The sequence below is a fragment of the Ursus maritimus genome, unplaced genomic scaffold (assembly GCF_017311325.1).
Source record: "Ursus maritimus isolate PB19 unplaced genomic scaffold, ASM1731132v1 scaffold_36, whole genome shotgun sequence".
Lineage (NCBI taxonomy): Eukaryota > Metazoa > Chordata > Mammalia > Carnivora > Ursidae > Ursus > Ursus maritimus.
In genome coordinates, this window is record NW_024426230.1 from 13,113,834 (window position 1) to 13,129,372 (window position 15,539).

General features: G+C 39.7%; 1 protein-coding gene and 1 long non-coding RNA gene across 4 annotated transcripts in view; both read right to left on the reverse strand.

Annotated features, from left to right (window-relative positions):
* SLC25A21 (solute carrier family 25 member 21) overlaps positions 1–15,539 on the reverse strand; it is a 471,897-nt gene that overhangs the window by 271,768 nt on the left and 184,590 nt on the right. The window lies entirely within an intron of this gene.
* LOC103665965 overlaps positions 12,482–15,539 on the reverse strand; it is a 22,271-nt gene continuing 19,213 nt past the window's right edge. Inside the window, exon 3 of one of the 2 annotated variants that reach the window (XR_569433.2) lies at positions 12,482–12,555. This is a non-coding gene — a long non-coding RNA (uncharacterized LOC103665965). Of the gene's footprint in view, positions 12,600–15,539 lie in introns of both variants that reach the window. The other variant, XR_569434.2, reaches the window with a different exon arrangement.

The following is a 15,539-nucleotide window of genomic DNA, read 5'->3' on the forward strand; positions in this document are numbered from 1 at the left end:
CAAGGAAGGGGCATTACAAGCTTGAAGAGGCCCTAGGGAGCAAGAGGTACTTTCCTCAGCTTTCACCAGGATGCCTATGGGCAGTGTTCAAAGCTGGTGCCAGGCGGAAACCTGCTGACCTTGGGCTGGAACTCTGAGTTCCTGTCTAAGTTCACTCACTAACATGTTATGTGACTCCGGATAAAGGAATCCACCTCTCTGAATTTTCATCTCCTCACCTATAACATAAATTGGTTGGATATGGGATTGGGTACCATAGGTGATCTCTATCCATCCTTCCTGCTCCATACTCCGATGACCTGATAATCCCTTCCCCAGGTAAACACCAAGAGCCAGTACGAATCTTCCATCAACCACAACTAAAACGACATAAAACCCCCAAATTTGAGAAGCCAATCACATTGCCTGAACGCAATTTAATTTTGATTAGGATTTCAAATGCAACTGCCAGCATAAATACCACATTAAAACAGCAATATTTCTGGGGTGCTTGTGTGGCTCAGTCGGTTAAGCATCCGACCTTGATCTCAGCTTAGGTCTTGATCTCAGGGTCTTGAATTCAAGACCTAAGTTGGGCTCCACACTGGGTGTGAAGCCTACTTAAAAAAATTCAAAAAACAGCAAATAATTTCTCTTTCAACATAATCATTATGCTCACCCTAACAATTGGCATTAGTATAGGTTTCTGGCAAGGTCATGAAAATAGTTTTATTACATAGAACTTGTTCTCATAATGATATTTGTTTAAGTTTGTTTATGTTTCATATATATACACACACATACATATATATCTATATATATATATCTATCTATTTACTTATATATTCTGGGTAACTCTAAGCAAAAGTCTAATCTTTCCACTGAAAGTGATAAAACAGTGTTGATTAACCTGAACACATATAACATAGGACATGGCTGGGTTACATGGTAGCAGGGAACAAAGGAAGAATGTCTTCAGAAATTAAGGTTCATTTTCTACTCAGCTATTAGGCCTTTATAATACATATAAACAGCTACTGAGGCTCATTCAACTAGGCCATTTCCAGGTGTGTTTGCCCAGATAGCCAAACTATTAAAACACCTCCGTCGCCCCACATTGCCTAACTGCCATGTGGCACAAACAAGTAACCATGCCCAGCTCTCTAGGACAGACAACATTTACTCAGAAACACAGACAATGACAGCTCCAGCAACATTCAATTTTATTTTTGTCTCGTAGTCCATGCACACATTTATTTCACATGATGAACAGAAAAAGGAGTATGAACAAAGTTTCAAATTGAAAAACCATTTAAGAAAGTGTCCTTTTAGGAATCACAAAGGTTAAACTCTTTTGAAGTCTTCCTTCAGGTATTTGTTTTATTATGGTCCTTTACGCAGTAAGTACGAAGCGCCAGTCCAGAGGCAAGTTTCCTGACATCACAGAGATATTAAGAGTTATTAACTGTGTCTTATGGAAACTTGACATGTCACTGGGTATTGAGGCTTTACCCAGATATGGGAGACTGGCAATCTCCTCCCACATAACACTGTCAAGCTCACACACGCATGTGTGCAGACACATACATACACACGCAACGGAACCAGAGAGAAGAGGACACTGAGTGAGGCCACCTGGTTTTCAAGAACTTCTGAGACTACCATAGAGAGGAACCAGTGCAGAGTGGACAGAGCCAAACCACAGGAAAGAAGCCCCTAGAAACAAGACCATGCTCTAGAACGTCTTCTGCAACCTGCTTCTTGTTAGACTGACACACTTCTTCAGGCCTGTTTGTTTAAACTGTCTTGATAAATTGTGCATATTGACACTACAAACTCTTGGCCTTTTAGTTGCCCAGTAAATCAGTGATTCTACCAAACACAAATATGGAGCGAGGGAAACACTACCATGTGCTTCTGGTAGTTGCTTTGATTATCAGTTGAAAATGTCTTATGAGGGAGCCCAGAATGTGTGCCATGAATTCAAGGTTTTGTTTTGCTTTTAGTGGGTACTGCTGCCACAACAAACGTCCCCCACTTTTCCATGGTACACTGACAGGGCAGCCGAACAAAGCTTCCTCTTCCAACTGCCCCCCACTCTTCTCCCTACCTTCCCTCTACCAGAAACCTATGATGGAGCGAAGGCCAGTAGAGTTGACTGGCTTGACTGCCAGGCTCCAAGCCCTTTGTATTGGATTCTACTCACTTAAATCAGGACATCCTCCTCTCCACTGTTTCTAAAAACAAACCTCTAGAACTGTCTTTAAATATTCTAATCCCTTATCATCCCCCACTGACTGCAAGTGGAGGAGGTAATGCTTCACCTGCTTTTATAACCTGAGAAATAAGGTCTCCAAACCTGGGCATGCCCTGTCTCTGCCTGTGTTTCCCAAGGCCTAAGGGCTTGGTAAAGTAAACTCTCCACAAAGCTGAAGAGATGGAGAATAAAAGGCATACGCCACCAACTGACTTGAAACACCTATAGAAAAAAAGGAAGGAAGGGCAACCCAATTTTTTGCTCATTTTCATCTTTAGATCTTTGTTTGAATTTTCTGAATCTAGATTCCACAATTTAGACCATAATTCCTCAGTGAATTACTAGTAGACAGGCTAATACATGATGGATGTTCCAGTACCTAATTAGTAATAACATAATCAGTGACCAAGAAGCAGTCTGAATGTCTATCTTCTCCTGAAATGGTAAGACAAGAGAAAAGGCAACACATTGGAGAAAAGATCATTGAACTCAGAGCCAGAAGAAATGGGCTGGAATCCTTCTACCACTTGCTGATCATAAAATGTCTAGAAGATCACTTAACTTCTCTGGCTATTAGGTTCCCTATCTGTCCAATTAGGACAAGAATATTCTTCGTGCTTCCCTGAAGGACCATCTAAGCATCATACAAGATGAGGTGTGTGTGAAACCCACAAAAGCCTAAAGCAGAGAGGTCCATAGGTGTGCCTTTTTTGTTTTTATTTTGTTTTGTTTTTAAAGATTGATTGATTTGAGAGAGAGAGAGAGAGAAAGCATACGCCCACGTGGGGGCAGGGGCAGAGGGGGAGGGAAGGTAGTCTCAAGCAGGTTCCGCACTGAGCATGGAGCCACACATGGGGGTTGATCTCATGATTACGAGATCATGACCTGAGTTGAGACCAAGAGTTGGACACTTAACTAACTGAGCCACCCGGGTGCCCCTGTTTTTTTTCTTATTTAATTTAGAAGAAAATATTGGAAACTAATCATTTAATCCAAAATATGGTTAGGTGTTTATATGACCATAATCTATTTTCATTGGCCAATTTATGCCATTCCCCTTTTTAGACTTTTGAATCCTATTCCTATCTAATTACGCCTTGTTCATTTTAGGAATTTGACTTCTTAAGCATACACAGACATGTGTTTGTGAGTGAGAAAGTTCTCTGGAATATCTAATATGACAATGCAGAACAAACCAGGATGGAGAAAATTTGCTTTCATAAGGCAGAACCAGAATTTTACGTTTGGGGCTAGTGATGAGGAGTGGAGAGAGAAGAGGAGGAAAAGCAGAGATAATGCTAGATAAATTCCTGTGTTTTTCAAATCATCATCATAATTATTTCTATTTCTCAAGAGTGCCTTTTGGGGGGTGTATACATTTCCTATCTTATCATAGAGACTCGGGGCTGATGCTTTTCTCTTTCCATCTCTTTTCTTTTGTACCCGATCTTCCTTGTGCCATCCTGCACCTCAGACCTTTCCATCCCTCCTTTCCCTGACCCACTCTCCTTGAAGATGGCCTCACCATTGTTCTCCAGTTTCTCTTCGGGCCTCTACCTTTAGAGAAAATCCCTTTAGAGTGAGAAATGTAAAGCCAAGGGCTGTAGGTACGTGCACAACCCTGCTCAGCAGCACCAAACGCAGTTACAGCCAAAATAAGCAAGAAAGTCCATGGGAACACCTAACAGCAGTGGTGATTCTACTCTCCAAGCCACCCGAGCATAGAGCCACCCTCATTATATGTGATTCCTGCTCTTTGCCAGTAATCAGAAAAGAGGAAGGTTCACACAGCCTAGAGCACAACACCTAATTGCTCATATGGACTTCTGACAGCAATAACGCTGTCATCACTGTACTAGTTTTTAAACTCATCACAATCTGTTAAGGTGAGAAGGTTTAAGAGGATGGTTCTTAAATTTTCATGTGTGGAATTACCTGAGTGAGCTTGTAAAAACCCAACCCCCGAGAATCTGATTCTGAAGGTCTGGGGAAAAACCTGGGAATCTAGGTTTTTAAAGATTTAGCAAGCCTTCCCCAGGTGTTTCTGATAAGGGAAGTCTAAGGGCCACACATTGGAAAACACTGCTCTGAGGCTTTGCTGAGAAAGTGGCCACTTCCAAACAAGGGCTGGAAGATCTTCTAAGATGGACGGTTCTAAGAGAGTCACTTTGGCTCCAGGCCTGGTGCCGACCCTCAGTCTTGTCCCACAAGTCACAGGCCATATCCCTTCCTGCCATCCATGCTCCACTGCTGGTGAGGAGTAGATAACAGCTCACCAGTTGACACCCAAAGCTACAGTCTATGTAGGGGAGGACGAGGGACATAAAGGCCCTTCCAGGGTGATGAAATAGTGCCTTCCAAATGCCCTTTGCACATGAATGCTGTACCGGCAGTGGCCAGGCACAACACCACCCTAGAGCTGAAGATAAGTATTCCCTGAACTCCTTGAATTGACCAGATGCCAAAGCAGTGATGAGAGCTATTTCCAGGACAGAAATGTTCCCTCCTTCCCATATGTCTCACAACATAATTTCCCATAGAAACAATAATGGAAGGAGAATTAGAGGCTCAGGCCAGTGTACAAATGATGCCATCGCTTAGAAGTACTTCAACTCTTGGGACGCCTGGGTGGATCACTTGGTTAAGTGTCTGACTCTTGATTTTGGCTCAGGTCATGACCTCAGGGTGGTAAGACGGAGCCTCACATCAGGCTCCGTGATCAGCGTTCTGTGCTCAGCAGGGAGTTTCCTTGAGATTCTCCCTCCCCTCTGCCCAGATTTTATTTATTTATTTGACAGGAGAGAGAGAGAGAGAGCACAAGCAAGGGGAGCAGCAGAGGGAGAGGGAGAAGCAAACTTCTTGCTGAGCAGGGAGCCTGATGCAGGGCTCCATCCTAGGACCCTGGCATCACGATCTAAGCTGAAGGCAGACACTTAACCAACTAAGCCACCCTGGCATCCTCAGAAGAGAAGTATTTCAACTCCATCTCCACAGTCCCAGTCTGAGATCTCCTCATTTTCTGTCTGGACATTTGCAGTAGCTTTCAAGGCGGCTTGCTGCCTCCACTCTATGCTACTATTCATTCCTTCTTTCGCCTGTTAACAAAGTTAACTTTTCTCATATATAAATTGTTTACTAGTGTCAATATCCTTGTTTCTGTCTACTCAGCTCTACGCGATTCTTTAGCATAATGTTTTTAAAACACAATCAAATAGCATTACATTTAAATCAGTAGCTGAACATCTGGAAAATAACCAAAAAAGTAGTAATAGAGTATGTTTTATCCAGACAGAATCTGGAAATTATTCCCCAGTTTATGAAGGATAACAGTATAATATGTACCTATCCAGCCTATCTTGCTTCTAAGGATAACGGTGTCTTTTAGGAGTTAGACATACCAAACACAATTTCGCTTTAATAATTTATCGTTTTACTGCTTTCCTTGATTCTAGAATTTTGGGTGGAGGTAGTAGATACGTTGTTTTGACTGAGCCAGAAATTTTCTTTTTGGTAGTGGGGCAGTGCTATTAATACAAACAGCAGTAATTTTAGTTTCTGGCAGAAAAATTATTGTGAGATCTGCGTTGGCAGCCTTCAAGTTTTAATTTTATTATTCCATACTTTTTAAAAGTTATTTAAGAGGTTGAGAGAAAGTCAAAATGTTCCAGAAATATTTTCCACTTTCTTTTGGTTACAAAATAGGCCCCCATTTCTATCAAAGGTTAGTACATATCCCCTCATAGTATATTAAAGTGCTTAAAGAAACTATAAGTGAGAAAGCCATTAAGCTTATTCTATTTTAAAAATTTCCCCCTTTTTCCTGTTTTATTCCCCAAAGTCATGAAAATGCTGCTCAGATCATGTGAACAGAGGATATAAAATGGCCCTCCCCAGATTATGGTGATTCTAAACAGCATGCTAGTGACAAAGGTATTTACGGCTGACAGAGTAATAGGAAAATTTACATTTAAAAATAATAGATTATTCATGCAGGGACCATAACAGCTCTATCTTCCTTCAGCACAAAGAGACAGAAGAGCACGCATGGGGTTGTGATAAAAATAGACAGCTGAAGCATCGTGCATTCAGGCCATTCTACCCAGATTCCGCATCCTCTTGGTAGAAGGCATGCTTTGACTCTTTGTTAATGGAAAATGAGGTTGCTACAACATTTAACGCTGACCCAGAATGAGCTGTTCATGCAGAGATGTGCATCTACCCTCACTGCAAGCCAAGCCAGGCTTGTTCCAACTTCACAAGTCTGCTCAAAGAAGGCCAGGAGCCCCTGGTGATTCCTTGCTACGTGGTGCAACCTGAAGGGACCACAGATGCAGCATCACTGTCTTCTGTTTGTGAAGAAAGTAGCTAACTGTAGTGGAGGGACACTCAAAAGGCTCGGTGAATGGCTTCTCTTGTCTTGTAGGCCTGCTGCCTTCAGAACTCCACAATACTCTTCTCCATCTCTCCCTTGAAGCCTCTTTTTGAAATTGCACTTTTGCTACATTTGCAAAGGCTACTTAGTGCTTTCATTTCTCAAGGCTTCTTACACACATATATAATTTCCTAGTCTAAATCCATGAAAAACCAAAATGGGTAAATATATTTTTAAATGAATATAGTTTTACTGCTTTCTCATAAATACTAATTATCATGGACTTAAACCAAACACCAATAAAATGTTTCTAAGTATATGCATCCTAATTTGTGAATCAATAGCTTGTTTATAATCAGGATATTGGGTATAAGCCAATGCAGATGAAATGTTTGGCAATCTTTTCATGTAGCAAGTTCTCTCTATTTGTATTACTTCATTTGCTCAGCAAACCCTTTCTGTATGGAGTCTACAAAGTGGATCCCTCATGTATGTTCACAAATTCTTAATTTAATGGGGTCCACATGACCATTCTCTGGGTGAGAGCCATCGCAGAATGCCTCCTTCAAGTGTTAATCTTGAGGGTGGAACAGTCAAGCCTGGAATCAGGAGCGGCTTTGTAGCCACATTAGAGACTTGGTTTGTAGCCTTTGAACAAGTTACTTATATCCATGGGAAGCAGTTTCCTCAGTTATAAAACAGGAAGAATGATCCTGGGAATAACACACTAATGTGAGTTAAGCTCTTAAAGATCCTCTTGTGAGAGGTGCAGGCAAAGGACAGAGTAATATTATTGGTACCTTGTCAACACTCAAACAATATGCTTAGGTATTAAGAAAAAGTGAATACAAATAAAAGTAGAATCAGTGCCTGCAGTATAATCACATAAGCCCACTCAGCGTGCTCACCCACAACTGTAATTTAATTATACATTTCATGGTAGACATTAGACATGAGCATATCTATTCAGCTTTATGATATCAGAATTACAAACTTGCTTGTGATACAGAGGGTAATGATTTTCTTATAGCTGTCTCATCAGTTTAGTTCTTATTTGTCTTATTAGTTTAGTTTGTTTTTCCTATCCATTGTGGATGTTTCCGTAACTTGAGAAAAGGCTTTCCTAAGTTACTTAAAGGAATGAATGATCCTGGTTGAGCTCTGACTTTGTCTTCCAATTATCTACTCCATGTTCAATTTTAAAAGTTTGTGGTTACTTTCAAAGGATATGGATCGATGCTAGCAGGTGTACTAATTTGATTCTTTTTGCAAATACTGGTTAGCTTTGCTTCCCTTTTGGAATGCCCAGAATCAATCACACTGAAGGTAAACTGTAAATGCTACCTTTTGATCCTGCCTTATGGAATAGAATTATGCTTTAATCAAAGGACATCATATTTCATATCACAATCGCCACAACTTTTGCTATAAACATAATAAATTCACAATTCCAGAGTTATTGCTCCTCTTTTCCACTCCACTAAATTTAAAATCTTAAGCTACATTCTTTTAAAAAAAAATTCCTCTCAACTAGATCAGTGTATCTTCATTATGATTTTTGATAGTCTAATATTCAGATTTATATTATTTTTAAGTAGTGTCAACAGACATTTAAATTTCTAAATTTTTAACAAAAGACAAAGAACACGTGAAAGAGTGATATTTATAGAGTATCTTATAATCTCTAACATTCCAATGTTTAAATAATCTTATTTTGGTTTTGGTATATAAATACACACAAACTATATATAGACATACTTTCTAAAAAAGAACTATAGCATTCCTATTTATCCCTATCAGAAATAAGAGTAGAATATTCTGGATCAAGTCCAATATTTCTTGGAGTGCACTAGACCAGAAATAGTTTCCTTTTGAGTTTATTCCCTACTCTGTCACTTTGGTAGAATCTCATTAAATAATGACAAGTAATTTTCATATTCTTATGAAAATATTATATTTTCACTTATTAAAATATATTTTCATGATATTTTTAAAAAATCACAATCTGTAAGAAAGTCTATAAAATATTTATTTTCACTTATTAAAATATAATATTTCCATATGATATTTAAAAATAAATCACAATCTGTAAGTAAGTCCTAACCATCTGAAAACATTTGTAAATACACTTTTGGCTCGAGATAAGAAATACATAGGACGTAAGAAAACGGATGGCTCAGAGATGTCACAGTCATGAGGAACAGCCAAATCACCATTCTCAAGGTGGCTTCTCTCCTCCCGCTGCTCTTCTGCTTCATCTGCTACTCCAAAGAAACATTTCAAGAAAGTGTCCAAAAAAGAGGGAGGAGGTTGCCCATCAACACAGTGATCTACGACCTCACAGACATTCCAACTACTTCTCACTATTTCCACCACAGAGAATGGACCTCTAAGCAATGTGGAAGCAAGCTAGAAGAAATTCCTGAGTTGATTAAAGAAATTGTTTAAGAGTCTTTTTTTTTTTTTCTGCTTAACTAAGAAGAAGAGCCCTTGTATGTCCTGGAGTGGGTTTAGCACAGCCTGACCTAATGTCCCAATTGATCAATAGATCAGTGTCAAAATCTTACAATTCTTGCTTTCCTTATAGGAAATGTTACTGCTTCTCGTCTTGTCCATACACTCTACTCACACTCCCCTACTTACTAACATTCTGCTTCTCCGACATTCAAACAAACCAACTATCGTCATTTGCCCTGAGCAAGAATTCCTGAAATCCGCAGTTTAAAAGAAAAGTTAGCAAATCACAGCAGCAGAGCTCTTCCCTTGAATGAGATCCTGAAATTCTGAAAGAAAAGTTTCAACATGGAGCCTTTCTGGTTGGAGGACTGGCAGGACCAGAGCTTTATTCCTGAGTTCCTCCTTCCCTGGCATCTCCTTCAGAAGCCCTTATAGGGATTTCACAGGGAAGGAAAACCTCTAAATTAGGCAGTAAGAGGAAACTTGGATGTGAATTTTTATTCCCCTAAATATTTAATTCCTTAGCTCCATCTAAACACGACAGTCAATAAAATGCACCTACTGCAACTTCCAAATCTTGTAAGAAATCCTGATTTTTCCTTCCTTTTGAAGAGTGGGCTAATTTTAGAATGTAATCACAAGATTTACGGGCTGTAGATCTGTATAAATCACCACTAACTGAGGGTCAGTTACATTTTTGTCCTTCATGATTCCACAGATCTAACCCTCCTCTGAAATGAAGAGAATGAGACCGTCCTCTCCTTTGTGATTCTCCCACATTTCCACAGATGAACACTTTCTTCTCTTGTTTTTATCTGATGTTCCCTCAGATGATAAGTGTCAGGAGGGCAGGGATCTTGTCTATGTAAGTCACCTCTACACAACACCAAACGACTGTCCTAAACACACACTGGCACCTTGTAACCACTGTTTGGTAAGGTCAGTAAGAGAGAACTTTATTTGAAATACATATACTCATTTGATCTGAAAATGCTGAGATTTTAAATATCCATTAATTATGAACAACCTCCCCCCCACACACAATGGAGAGAGCTGCTATGCTTGTTACTAAATAAGTAACTAGCCTTGCTCTTAAAAGGTATCTCATACTATGAATGTTGTATGTCTATTTATGCTTTTGAAAAGGATCTAATAACAACTTTCTACTTTCCTAATAATATATAAATTAAATGTCTACTGTATTCAGCAGCAACAAATATGAATTGAGTGATGGGCACTGGAAATACAATGGTGAGGACTGACAGCCATTGTCCCTGCCCTAGAGGAACTTGCAGCTGGGGTGGGGAGGACAGGCATTTGTGCAATAGTGTGTATGTGTATATGAGTGTGTGTGTGTGTGTGTGTGACATAGTCCTTAATTATGTCAAGCATGAGAAAGACATCCATCAAATGGTCACTCAAACAAGTGCTATCAAGGAAGGGACATTGTCCTATGAGGACTTTGAGCTGGTAGCTTTGACCTAAGCTAGATGGCTGACGGGCTTCTCCAAAAATGAGTAAGCAGCTAAGAAGGCAAAGTAAGGAGGAAAGAGCATGCATGGCTGAGGGAAGAGTGTATACAAAAGCTCTGCAGCAGGAGGGAGCTTCGCAAGCACCAGGGCCTGAGAGAAGGCCAGGGAGGAAAAATTTCTTAACATGAGGTAAAGTGAAAATGTTTCTGAAGGCAAAAAAGGTCAAGCAAACTTTGAAGCCACTTCTTCTGCTCTTCGTCCATATGCAACCTGATTCTTTTCCCTCACAGCCCTTCTCCGGCACTGACAGCACAGCTAAGGCCCTGGTCTGAGGTGGGAGGTCCTGCTGATTGACAAGCAGTCACTGGTGAGACACAGTCAGTCATTCCTGACAAACCCAGGTTATTATTAAATGTAGTGGAGCAGTGAATTCAATGGTTAGAAACGGAACGGAGAGCGCCTGAGAAACACGGCGAGGCAGCCTAGAGGAAAACCACCTCCATGGAACAGGAAGTCTTTTCTCTTTTCAGAGCATCATCCATCATGCTGGGGGAAACGGCAGGAACGTAACCTACTACTTCTTAATAGGCTTCTGCACAGAGAGTGGCTTTGAAGCAGCAGCTGCCCACAGTAAATTTCACTGACCCTTAGAGCCTTTCCCCAAGTTTTCCAACTGTTTTGTCTCCCGAGCTGCAGCTCAGTGTTGGGTCCAAGTTAGAGCACCTGACAAAACTAAGGAGCCTCCACTGTATGAGAATGGAAAGCGTTCAGCGATGTTGTCTTTTCTGTGCTACCCCAACAGTGAGACATGATGCCATTTCATCTGGCCATAAAGTGTATTCTTTCCCAGGGAGAAGAAACCCAGCAAGGGATTTTATTTTAGGATCTGGTATTTTACTGTACATATATCAAAGGAAATATAGTGAAATACAACCCAATCCCAAGATAATGCAGCCAAGGGGTCAAGTCTTCTCAATAAAGCAGAATTAATAAGTCTAATAAGAACAAAGCCCTTTAGAGTTCATTCAGACTTTTTTTTTTTTAATTATGAAGTTGCAGAGACATAAAAATCAAAGGATGGTTTCAGAAAAAAGTGGTGTGGAAAATAAGAGTAAATCTGAAAATTCAGCTTTTCCCTCTATTGAATAATTTTCATAAGAGTTCCAATTAAAGTTTGGGCAATGTGATTCTTATGTATAAAATGGACAAATTAATTAGGTAAATAAATATGTGGCCTTTGATGTCCAAGCTTGATGTTCCAGGCCCTTGCTAAGAGAGCTTATGTGCTGAGCTGCTTTTCCAGGATGGGCATAGTTGTGCTTAGCCCTTACTATCCTATCTTACAATCTGGTTCTCACTGTGGACTGTGGAAGGCCTTTGTGAGGCTGTACCCCACAGTGAATCTACTTGACACTTGGGGGCCTGATATCACACTCTGGTTTTTATTATCACCAATTGAGCTGAATATTAGGGACCTGGGAAGCCCTAGACACACACTTTTATACCTTGATTCTTCCATCCCAAGCAGGCAAGAGAGGCAGATGCAAGCAGGAGGGTTTGGGTGGTACAAGTTTTAAGTCTTGTTCTCACACATGAAATGCTTCTCAGGTGTTTTAAAGGCTTAGGACAGAGGAAAAACAGCAAGGGGCAAGGTTTTGGATTCCACTGTCTCTGATTACCTTGAGCAAAGGTCCACATAAATTCCTATAAAGTCACACAATTGAGTGTTTACTTAATGAAGCTACCTCCTTTGCATTCTTATCACTGTTCTTAGCCATGAGAATCTCAGAAGGATAAAAAAGGATGTATCAATGACTTTTTTTATTTTGAAGAGAAATTCTTAAAATATAGCTAACTATCAGTAGGATTGTAACCATCATCATAATAATGATTATCACAGTGACTTCAGTTGAGCAAAGATCATGTATCAAACACTTTTCATACCTTCTCTCCTTGTGGCCAGAAGTCCTATGTTGTTCAAGATGGTATGCCCAGAGCAGGTGCTCAAGAAACATTTGCTGATGGAATCATGAATAAATGGATGAGCCTACAGCATAAGTCACTAACAAGCATAAAAGTTGCAAGTCAAGATCATGACGTGGCATGTATATACCTTCAGGCCAACTTCAAAGTAAAGGACATACTCAATTAATTTTAATGTTTTAATTACTAGTATAATAAACCCAACTGATTAATGCACTAATATGAACCAATAACTATCAGGGAATTAAGCCAACAATTACTAGTAATGACTAAAGCATTACTACAGCATTACTAATTAGCACTCTATCTCCACAGGCTGAGTCAAAAGTAAAATAACAAACCACTTTAGGGTAAAGAAAGAACCAGATGTACATAGATCCTAAGCACTAACGTTAAGTTCTAGAGATTCAAGACAGAAGCCACATGTAGATTGAGCCATGTGAAACTGCTTTTTTGTTAAAATGTTCAAACATCATCAGTTTCATATGGCTCAACCTAATATTTTCATGTAGGTATCCTTGTATTGAACTAAAAGTAAAGGTAATATATTAGAATAGGTTAAGCATATTGCTAATATATCAATCTTTGAAGAGATTTAAAAGAAATTATGTTGAGATTTCCAGCCTTTTTACATTTCTACAGTCTGTATTTATATATTCATTTGTACTTTTGACATTCACACATTGAATATATTCAATCAGTCCCTGCCCATAGGTACTCAAAGACATCTTTACAGAGGAGATACATATATAAGCAAATAAAATTCTTCTAGATTTTTAAGCTTCAGGTAAATACGTAAGCTCACTAGGCAAGGCAAACTGAAACAAAACTTCCCAGTACTTTCAGCATTCTCCATTAATCCAGAAGTGACAATACAATCCCTTTTAAGGGATATTCTTCCTCAAAGTACAAGTCCTGGTTGAGAAAGGGAGGTCCTGAGTCTTGATGTATCGCAAAAGTAAAGAAACACTGGCTGTGAATATTGTGTTTAAAAATGGAAATAAATAGGGGTGGCTCAGTAGGTTAAGCATCTGCCTTCGGCTCAGGTCATGATCCCAGAGTCCTGGGATGGAGCCCCGCATTGGGCTCCCTGCTCAGCTTCCTCTCCCTATGCCCCTCCCCTGACTCATGCTCTCTCTCTCTCTTACTCTCTCTCAAATAAATAAAATCTTTTAAAAAAATTAAAAAGGAAACAAACAAATGGGGATATAGGAGATTAATTTTTAATTATATAGGTTTGTGTATATGTATACACATACTTATCAAGTACTAAGCATGTATAAGGCATTATTCTGGGCACCAGGGAGAACACAAGAATCATTAAGGCAATGGTCTTCATGGAAGGATCCTCACTGATCCTTTATGGATCTTAAATTCTTCTCCCCCAAAAAGAAAGAAACACAATAGAATATAAGGGTAGGTAATGGCTGACAGACTAGAAAAAAGGAACAAGTAAAGTGAAGACTGGCCAGCAGGCATAGGAAGCAATGTAGCATAATCAAGGATGGCTTTACGGAGAAGTGGTATTTGAGTAGGCCTTGAAGAATGGCCTGGATCTTGGCAGACAGAAATTGAGGAGGAAGTTTTAAAGAGTACTGAGCAAAAGGAACATGAGAAAGATGAATTGGGAGGAAACTTAAGGGCAGAGCAGTTTCAGAGAAATCCAAAAATGTCTGGAGTATGTGAGTATGGAAGACATGGAGGAGAGGATGGGCGAATAAATGGGGCTAAAATGTGGAAGATATTAACCATCAAGAAAGGGGTCAAATTCATTCTGTAGACTGTAGAGAGGCACTGAAAGATTTGGGGCAAAAATAAACAACAACTAGAGCCACATTTTAAGAAGGAAAATCTGGTGGTCATGTGTAAAATGGGTTGGATGTGGCAGGAGGCAGGGAAGCCAAGGATGGTTCATGTAGTGGGGGTGATGGTAATAGCAGGGAGATGGGTTATAAGTCAGAAACAGTAGAGGACAAGAGGAGCGGTGAGTGCAGTGACATGAACATGGAACTGAGCAAATCGATATAAGAAATGCCCTGAGGCCAATGTAATGGGATGTGGTGACCGCTTGAATACGGGATAAGGGGAGGAGGCATAATGTGAAGAAAACGCCAAATTTGCAGGGTAGAATGACTGGATGGTTCCATTACCAAACATAGGGACATGATGAGTTTATAGTGTTGGAGGGACAGTGATGTATGGATGGACAGCAGAGAATGAGGAAGACAGAATTGAGTTCAGGAGAGAAGCCGGGCCAATTCTGGAGTCCATTTCCTAGAGTTGAAAAGTGACCGATTTACTGATTCAGAAAATATTACTTAACAAATAAGAAGAAAGGTTTTCACTAGGAGGATTAAAGTATGATAAATTATAACATATAGTTAAACAGATCCAATTGGATTGTAAAGTAAGTTTTAAAGATCAAAGAAAGTAAATGGAGAAATACACAGAGTTCATAGGGAAGGGGGAAAAGGAAATAGGGCAAGAGAACTCGTTTGAAGAATGAAGATCAGGGCCTAACTAGAACAAAAGAAGGAAGTATGGCAAATCAAAATTTCAAGTCCAAATTTGCAAGGATGAAGTCAAATGTGTTACTAAATTAAGAAAAAAGTTAGCTAAGAACGGGTGAGACTCTGTTTGGGACTGCTTTATACCTAAGGCTACATATGAGGGGGGAAAAAAGAGCAACATTTCAATAAGAGGATTTGACAAACTCCAAAAGAGTTGAGTGGAAGTGAAATAAAAGGACACTGGGATGGGCTCACCAGAAATATTTGTCTGAAAGATAGAAGGAGATTTGTTTTTCCAGTGTTACGTAAACTAATCACCGGTATTTAAAGTTTACTGACTCTCGGTAATACCAACTTCTAGGATGACTTAGATGTTAACAGACGTGCTCCTGCATTGTTTCCACACAAAGTTGGTGACTGCCTATTCTTGTTAGGAACATGAGTCACACTTTCTCTTAAATATCCCCTCTACTCCTCCCTTTTTATTTGGTAATATAATTCGGAAAGAG